The 9,429-nt window shown below is 36.7% G+C and overlaps 1 pseudogene; it reads left to right on the top strand.

Annotated features, from left to right (window-relative positions):
• Positions 1 to 760: 760 nt before the first annotated feature.
• Positions 761 to 9,089, top strand: LOC138171154 (zinc finger protein 135-like; annotated as a pseudogene).
• The last annotated feature ends 340 nt before the right edge of the window (positions 9,090 to 9,429 follow it).

The following is a 9,429-nucleotide window of genomic DNA, read 5'->3' as shown; positions in this document are numbered from 1 at the left end:
TGCATTTTGTATTTTGCCTCTACTACTAGACTGCCTCTAGTAGTGAGACTAGAAGAAATAATTAAATAAATCCTTTCTGTCTCTCCTTGGAGATATTTCTACTTATTTTATTTTAGGCAAGGTTTGTCTTGTCCCACACAGATATGTCAACCCATAAAATGGGTTAAGAATAAGAAGTCAGGGGAGTAAGAAATGGAAATTTTTGGAAACATAATTGTCTTCAATGCAAATAATAATAAAAAAAAAAACATTCCCCCTCCTTCAGGTTCTAGCATTCATCTATTGAATGGCTTCACAAATGAGTTTTTTTGTGAAGAATGATTAGGTTATTTTAGTTTAGTAGAAAAGAAATATGTACTTTATTTCCCCAGAAAAACAGGTAACTGAATAGTCTTCCTATGTATGTTTCTTTTGAGGCAAAGGGTAGGAATTGCATTAGACAACTAGATGATTCAGTATTATGGGAGGGGGCAATGTAGACAAGCTGTGGTTTTATTTTTTTGGTTGGCTAAGGAACTGCCTGAGTAGGTCAGTGTGATTAGCAGTTGCCTCATCCATAAAATAAGAGAACTGGAGTACTATGTACAAAATGAATGCAAAATAGTTTGGGGGAGAATTTCCCCAAATAGCTTGTGGATAGGGAGAAAATCAGGAAAGACTTCATGTAGAAAGTGACTCTTAAGATCTGTCTTCAGCATTTTAGGAGGCAAAAGTGAGGTGGGGGAACATGCAAAGTATTGGATATATCCTGTGGGAAAGTATGGAGAAGCGAGAAAATCTGATGAGTTTGAAACAACACAAGGGTCAATATAGTGGGATCACAGATGATATGGTGAGTGAGTAATTTTTAAGAAGACTAAAGGTAGAAAGGACCAGCATGTGAAGAGATTTATTTTTTTAATATTATATATGATTTTAGGGGAAATAAGTAATCACTGGAGTGAATTGAGTAGGGTAGTTAAAATAATCATATTCATGCCTTAGGAAAATCACTTTCTCACCTGGATAAATACTGAATTAGAGTGAGGAGAACCTTGAGGTAGGACATACCAAATAGAATACGACTGAAATAATGTAGATGAGATTGCTTAAATGAATTTGCTTAAACTAGGAGTGTGGATATGTGAATGGAGAGGATTCACACACATATGTAAAAATATGTTATCTATAGAGATATCATAAAGATAAAATAATTGGATGAATTGAGTAAAAATTAAGAGTTAAGTATGTTACCAAGATTTTAAACCTGCTTGATTAGAATTACAGTAGTGTGCTTAACAGCAAATATGGAGTTTGGAAGAAGAATGTATTTAGGGTTAAAGATAATATATTTCATTTTAGATGTTGAGTTTGAACTGGTATCAGACATTCAGTCTGGAATATCATATATAATTTATGATCCATTTATTTTAGCTCAGGAAAGAAATGTGGCATGAAAATATAGACCTATTAGTCAGAGGACTAGATTATAATCAAACTCATGGGAACTGAGGTGTTAAGCATCAGAAACTATCAAAGATCAAATAGACTGATATATTGGTATCATTAATTCTTCTGATATATCAGGCTGACATTACCCAATGCTATAAAGTAGATCAAGAAAGGGGATTCTGCTGGTCACATGCTCACAAGAGTACTTAAGAATATCTCAGTGCAACAGTCCATTTGCACTTGGTCCAACTAGGCAAAGAGACTCGAATTTGAGGATGAGAATTTGACTTTAAATATTCATTCATATACCAATCCTTATGTTTTTCAAATAATGGGAAAATTGGGGGATTTGTTTTTCAAATTGTACACTTTAAGTAGACAGCATGGAGAGGAGGGGACAACAGATCTTATCACTTAGGAAACTCCCATTGTGGATACAAATAAGCAACTCATCAGCAACTGTTAGTTCTAGAAAGTTCCATGTGACACCAAGAGTATAGTGTTTTGCACATGGATATAAAATAACTGCATGTGAGATGCAGAAACTGAACCCAGGTTTTCCTGCATCAAAAATTAGTATCTACCATCTCATATTTTCTTTTAAGTACCTTTATTCAAAAAAAAATAAGTATTCAACAATACTCTGTTTATAAAGGATATTGAAATATATGTATGTATGCAAACACATATAGTATCTTTATATATGCCCATATATGTATGAACACTATATATTTACATGCATGTGCATTTGTGTTTTTATGTAGAATCATGCATATATTAACATGCACTTTTCCTAGTTTTTGGAACTTTAGCTAATGGGAGATGGCTATAAGTTAATTTGAGTTTTTGGTTTTAGTTTGCATATAGATTAAATGAAATCTGATGCAGAGTTTAGTATAAACATGATTTAAGTCCACAACCCAGAAATAATACAGGAGCCATATCGATGAAAAAAGTGAAGAACCAGGAAAACTATTGCATATGACTTATATGTAAGTGACCTTCATAACTGTAAAGCCATGCATGAGCAGCTTTCCAGAGGACTGCTGCTGTGAACAACTTTCAAGGTTCTGATTGTATAGTATAGTGAGATCTCTATTTCTTCAATAACAAATCAGAACAAAACATTCACAGAAAATCAGAATACAACATTCAGAATGTTACAACTTATCACAGAAAATTAAATTACAACATTCACAGTAACTCAGCAACTTCTCACAGAGAATGGCCACATAGTTTTCACCAAAGTGATCACATAGTTTTGAACTAAGAACAATCATTTAGTCAATCATTCGCTTAGTAACTCATAAAGTACAAAAGGTCAAAGTCCTACATCCACAGGACAAACTGACAAATCAGTCACTATTCAGTCATCAGTCACTATTCAATCATCAGCCACTACTCAGTCATCAGTCACTACTCAGTACTATCTTAAGGGGTAGGGGAAAATACACAGGCTTTCCACCCCTCAGTCACAAGTTAATTACAATTTCATCACTACTCAGTACCCATGGAGAGGTCTTTTCATCTTGACTCAGGGCAGGCTTTCAGCTTCCATGGCTCCTCTTCCATGGTCCCAACTTACACCCAAATCTAACCAACTGCCACCTGATTCCAAAGACAGACAGCTCCCAGCTTGTCCTCCAGCTCTCTGTGCAGTTCCTCCTTCTCATTGGAGCTCACATTGTCCAGTCCATCTCAAATCCTTCAGTCTCTGCTCCTGGGAAAAGAAAGTTTAAAAAAGCTGCAAGAACATTCATACATATTAATAAAACAACAACAATATTTGTACAGAATACCAACACCACAGTCATACTTCTTCAGTATTTAGCAGCTCCAGCTGGCCCTCAGAAATCTTCAGCTGTTTTGTTCTCAAAATACAAATCACTTTCTCTCATTCTCAAAATCAAAATCAGTTTCTCCACAGAAGCTCCAGTCCAACAGCAGCAGCCCAGCCTTCAAGTGCTCATCCAAGAAATTCTGACTTTCCCAGCTTGTGCTCTTCCTTATACATGGTATAGATCCTACCTGTTCGGCCCCTTCCTGTCACATCAGCAACAAGGATTCTGACTTTTTTTTTCTTTTTTTACAGAAGCTTAATTTGAAACTCGGTGCTAAGTACCTGTCAGCTTTCCAGTGCAAAGGGCTCTTCAAATTTCGTTGCCATTACAATAAGCTAGAAGTCCCTCACACAGGTTGACTCTGAAACTTCCTCAAAATGTAGTTAACCATATCGTTTTTCATGATGAGTTGACTAGTGCCTAATGTGTTTGGCTCTTGATCAAGATCCCAATAGTACTAATAAAGTGCATGTTGTGAGAGTAATGTACACTAGATTTTTATTTTTCATCCTTTTAGTTGTAGTTTAAGGTTCTAAGAAAACTAGACTCCTCCTCCCCCCTCTTCCATTTTCCTGACATCATTTAAAAAAATGGCCTCTTTTTTTCCTTGGCATTATTAATATGCTTTCTCCCTCCCTCCTCACTCTGAACTCATCTTGAAAAATGTTAAATATCTAATATGAGTTCAGTGAGGTTTAAATTATTAAATATGAAAGAAATCTTACTATGCATAAGAGAGGGTAAATGTCAGAAAAAATTTGAAATAAAGTTATATTATATCATGAAACCCACATAATGTGAATACTGAGTAGATGAATCCAGTTACAGTTACGTTTAAGTCTGACATTCCTGGACAAGCACTTTGTTAAAATATAACTTTTTTTAATACTGTTTTATTTCTGCCTACTTCCATATGCAATGATTTTTTTTAATATCACTCAACTGGGAAATAGGGATTTAGTTTCCCCTGTACCTCTAACTGGATTGTTACTTCGATATGCCAGTAATCCTCTTATTTCCTGAATTTTTTCATTTGTAAAATTACTGTAGGATTACATGATATTCTTACATACATAAATACACATACACACATGCAAAAATTTGGGAAACAGTAGAGACTAGAGAAATTTTCCATCTTATTTAACATAAGAGGTAGCCACTGCTTGAACAGAAAGAGTGGTACAGTCTAATGGAAAACATGAGAGACTTGGAACCAAAAAGATCAGAGTTCAAATCCCTCATGAAAATAAATATTATCTATGTGACCATGGAGAGTCACTTTACTTCTCTTGAGTTGCAGTTTCTTCAACTTTATAGAGGAGATAACAATACCGCCACAACACCTAATATAACATAGCATACATTACACAACCTATCTCACAGTGTTGTTGTATGGCCCAATTCTTTTTTTTAATGCATGTAAGAAAGCAAGAAGAAGTACAAAAAGGGAAATACATGGAACATTTTCTTTTTATAACTTGTTAGATTATTTATATATGCATATATTGTTAAAAAAAAAAACTAGTAAGTTTGTAGTTTCTAGTACAATCTCCTTTCTTGTTTTAGGAGAGAGGAGGAGATGGACAGACAGAGAAAGCATCAGATGAAGTTCATTGTTTTAAGGCCTGGGAATAGAAATTAAAGCAAATATCAGACAGTCCCTAGTCTCATGAAGCTTACATTCTAAAAGGGGAAGACAACCCATAAAAATCAGAAAGGAATGGGTAAATTTTGAGCTAGTGCAAGGCAGGAAAGGATAGAGAGTCTAGAGCAGAATATGGAGAGAAAAAAATGGACTTGGAGAGGGCTACAGGGCATATAAATATTTGAAATGTTGAAATTTTGTAAATAACAATGAATTTAATATGTTTTTTTTATATTGAAAAATAAGAAGCGTAAACTATTATTGTTTTTGCTTAATCATTTCAGTTTTCCAACTTTTGTGACCCCATTTGGGGTTTTCTTGGCAAAGATACTGGAGTAGCTTTTCTTTTCCTTTTCTAGCACATTGTACACATGAGGAAACTTAGGCAAACAAGATTAAGTGACTTGTCCAGCATCACACAGAGGGTGTCTGAGGTCAGATTTGATCTTATAAAGATACCAGGCCTTATATTCTCTCCACTGTGCCACCAAGCTGTCCTAGCATAAATTTAACTCTATTGTCTAGCTACTGTAGAGATTCTGGGAATACCAAAACAGAAAAGAGTTCTAGTCCCCAGGAAACTGAATAACAACACATAGGAAATTAAACAAAATTTTAAAAATAAATTAAATAAAAGAAAATGAATGAGTTGGAAGGTAGAGGGGAGCCGCAACATTTAGGAGGATTAGCTAGTATATTGGATGATAATAATAATAATAATAGGTGACATGTATGTCAAACTATAATATCATATTTGATCCTCACAACATTCTTGCTTGGTTGTAAAGGGACTTTGGAAATATTGAAACCGAAAAATAAATGTCATCTATTATCATGAGCTAAATCATAAAAAAAAAATGGTCTAAAGAGTTTCATAAGAAAAAAAAACAGAAGATAAGGGAAAAAAATGAAATCAACACTTTTAGCATTCCATTCCTGGCAAACCTTTCTTATGACACTGAAGTATCAGGTGGAGATCTGGTTCAATAGTCAACTACCATGAGCTTTGCTTAGCTGGCATATAAAAAAAAATGTGGTAATATTTATTCATCTGTAACCTCAAGGCTATGGCATTATTTAAAAAATATATATTAGTTTTTATTCAAAGAGTGACATCTGTGCACTTTCATCTTCCTGCAAGCTTAAGCTCATTCTGCATCAGCCACAAGTACACAGAAACCTTTAGGCCTGTGGAAAAATACTTAGATTTCTGTTGATTTCCTGCTTTCATTTATCTACAACACTTTAATTCCATTTTATTTTTCATATTTGGGTCACATGAATTTCATAGTTGCTTCTGGTTGGAGGTGAAAGCAGCAAAGATTTCTTTTTCCTCTAAGGAGACATTACATTTATACTAGCCCAGATAAAGAAATCACATGAAGAAAAAGGATTCTAATGAGTAATATGGCATTATTTGAACAAATAGTTCAATATATGTATCACAAATTTGTTTACTAGGTTTTCTTTGAGAGTTCCCCAGTTGTTTTTATAAATAACATTTTAAAAGATGATAGAGGATGAATGCCAGTATAGGCATTCATATACAATGGGAATTATTTTTTTTAGCTGCTCTTCATTTGATGTTGGTGGATCCCAGCATACAGCATCTTGTATTAGCAAGAAAGATTACAAGCATTCCTGAAGTCAATCCTTTCAACTCTTCTCCCCCAGGTTCTACAGGATCTGGCAGGGGATCTTGGCCAGCTGTCCCTAGGGTAGGGTCCCAGGCCAGAGCCAACTGAGGCTCATGTGCAATGTCCCAGGGCAACCCTGTCCACGCTCCTCTCTGTGGGTAGGTGCACAAGTCTACTCATTGCCCTGAGTTCTTTTCTATCGGCCTCCTCCAGGTCGCCCTCCAGGATGCCCTCTCTCTTCCTGGCTACGGACCAGGCCCCAAAGAATGCAGTGGAATGTCTGAGTTAGAGTGTGTCCTCCCCAGGCCCTCTAGGAATCCGAGATGTTCTGGGACATGGCCATGACCTGCACGGAGGAAGAATGGGGCCACTTTGCTCCTCCTCAGAGGGAGTTATACCTGGATGTGATGCTTGAAAAATACAAGAACCTGACATGCCTAGGTGAGAACCCTTGGAGTCCTGCAGACCCAACCTGTGCTTCCTCCATTAGTGACCATGATGCTGGCAGCATTAGCCCTCCTCTGGGGCCTCCTGGGCTGGGCCTCTGTCAGAATCTGATGCCCCTGCTGCCCTGTGTCCCTCAGGGCCAGAGACAGGAGTGAGGCTTGCTCCCCAGGGGACTTTCTGTCCTGAGCACTTGTCTGTCTCCAATGGGCAGGACTGGCCACTTCCCCCCTAAGACATGATAGTCCAGGTGGAGGAAGGGGAGACAAGGGGGAAGCCCAGGGGAAGTGGCCATGGAATCTGCCAGCCAGATGGGGGAACCAAGGGTTCAGTGCAAAAACTTTACCTTTCTGTGGAAGAATCATCCAAAGAAAGACTGACAGATACTCACAGAATCTCTCTCTCCAAGTTGGGAAAAGCCTCGGAATATGATGCCAAGTTAGAAAGACAAGAGAGCAATAAAGAGAAATATTCTGGACCAGTTAAGGTTACCCAAAGGAGACCTCTAAACAAAGTGGAAGTCCATGAATCTGGTGAGTTTGTCCAGAGTTTTACTTTAGGACCAATCCTTTTACCACAAGACAAGTTACCAAGAGGAAGGAGTCCCCTTAAGTATGATAAACATTTAAATGTTTTTGGGTTATACTCAACCCTAAGAACATCTATTGAAATATGCTCAAAGGAGACAGTTTGTAAAGATGGTGAACATAGAAAATCCTTTGCTTATAATTCACACCTCATTGAACATCAAAGATTACATAAAGGAGAGAAACCTTATATATGCAATGAATGTGGAAAGGTTTTCCAACAGAGCAGAAACCTCACCAAACATCAGAGAACTAATAGTGGAGAAAAACCTTATGAATGTGATCAGTGTGGGAAGGCCTTCAAGCCAGAGTGGATATCTTACTAAACATCAGAGAACTCATAGTGTAGAAAAACCTTATGAATATAATCAGTGTGGGAAGGTCTTCAGCTGGACCTCACAACTTACTCAGCTTCAGATAATTCATACTGCAGTGAAACCTCATGAATGTAATGAATGTTGGGAAAGCCTTTGGCCAGAGGACAGAACTTACTTGACATCAGAGAATTTAGAGTGGAGAGAAAACTTATGAATATAGTAAATGTGGGAAGAAAGGTGGAGAAAACAACTTACTCAACATCAGAGAATTCACACTGGAGAAAAACATTATGAATGTAATGAATGTGGGAAACCCTTCAGTCAGAGTAGAAACCTCTCTCAGCATCAGAAAAGTCATAGTGGAGAAAACCTTATGAATGTAATGCATGTGGGAAAGCCTTTGGCCAGAGTACAGAATTTACTCGACATCAGAGGATTCATAATGGAGAGAAACCATTTGAATGTGATGAGTGTGGGAAAGCCTTCAGCCACAATTGAAATCTCATTCAACATCTAAGATCTCATAGTGGAGAAAAACCTTATGAATGTAATGAATGTGGGAAGGCCTTTGGCCAGAGCACAGAACTTACTCAACATCAGAGTGTAGAGAAACAATATGAATGTAAAGATTGTGGGATGACCTTCCTTTTGAGGAAAAATTTTACTGTGCATCAGAGAATTCATAGTGTAGACAAGGCTTTTGAATGTAATGACTGTGAGAAGGCCTTCAACCAAAGCACACAACTTACTTGACATCAGAGGATTCACAGTGGAGAAAAACCTTATGAATATAGTGTGAGAAGGCCTTCAGATGGAGAAAAAAATCTTACTCAGCATCAGAGAATGCATATAGAAGAGAAACCTCATAAATGTGATGGGTGAGGAAAGACCTATTGTCAGAACTCTCCACTTTCACATCATCAGAGAAATCACACTGCAGAGAAAGCTTATGAATGTGGGAAGGCCTTCAACTGGAGGACAGAACTTACTGAACACCAGAGCATTCATACTGATGAGAAACATTATGAATGTAATGAATATGGCAAGGGCTTTTGCCAGAAATCACAATTTAGTCATCATCAGATAATTCACACTTGAAAGAAATCTTATGAATGTAATGAATGTGGAAAGACCTTCCTTTTGAGAAAACCTTTGCTTTATATCAGAGAATTCATAGTGGAGAATAAGTAACCTTATAAATGAAAGATGCCTTTGAAAACATTAAATCTTCTGAAGTTTTAGTACAGACAATTTTTAAACAAAATGATTGGGAATATGATATCCTCCAGAGCCAAAACTTTCCCCAATGTTAGTTCATACTGGACAATTAAAATTTTTCAGCTGTTCCATAGCAGATTAATTAACATTAAATAAATCTCACTCAGGAGGGTAGCTCTGTGAATGTTATGAATATGAAAAGGATTTTTGCCAGAACTACAATATTTAGTGAAAATCAGTAAAAACAAACTAAATGGAAACCCTACAGATGAAGTCCCTGTAGAACTTCTTACTGAAAGATCCACTAGA

Source organism: Petaurus breviceps, unplaced genomic scaffold, assembly GCF_028583685.1.
Source record: "Petaurus breviceps papuanus isolate PSGF00001 unplaced genomic scaffold, PetGlider_PUasm1.0 126, whole genome shotgun sequence".
Classification (NCBI taxonomy): Eukaryota; Metazoa; Chordata; class Mammalia; order Diprotodontia; family Petauridae; genus Petaurus; species Petaurus breviceps.
Note: the sequence above shows the minus strand (reverse complement) of the source record. Positions and strands in the feature narration are given on the sequence as shown.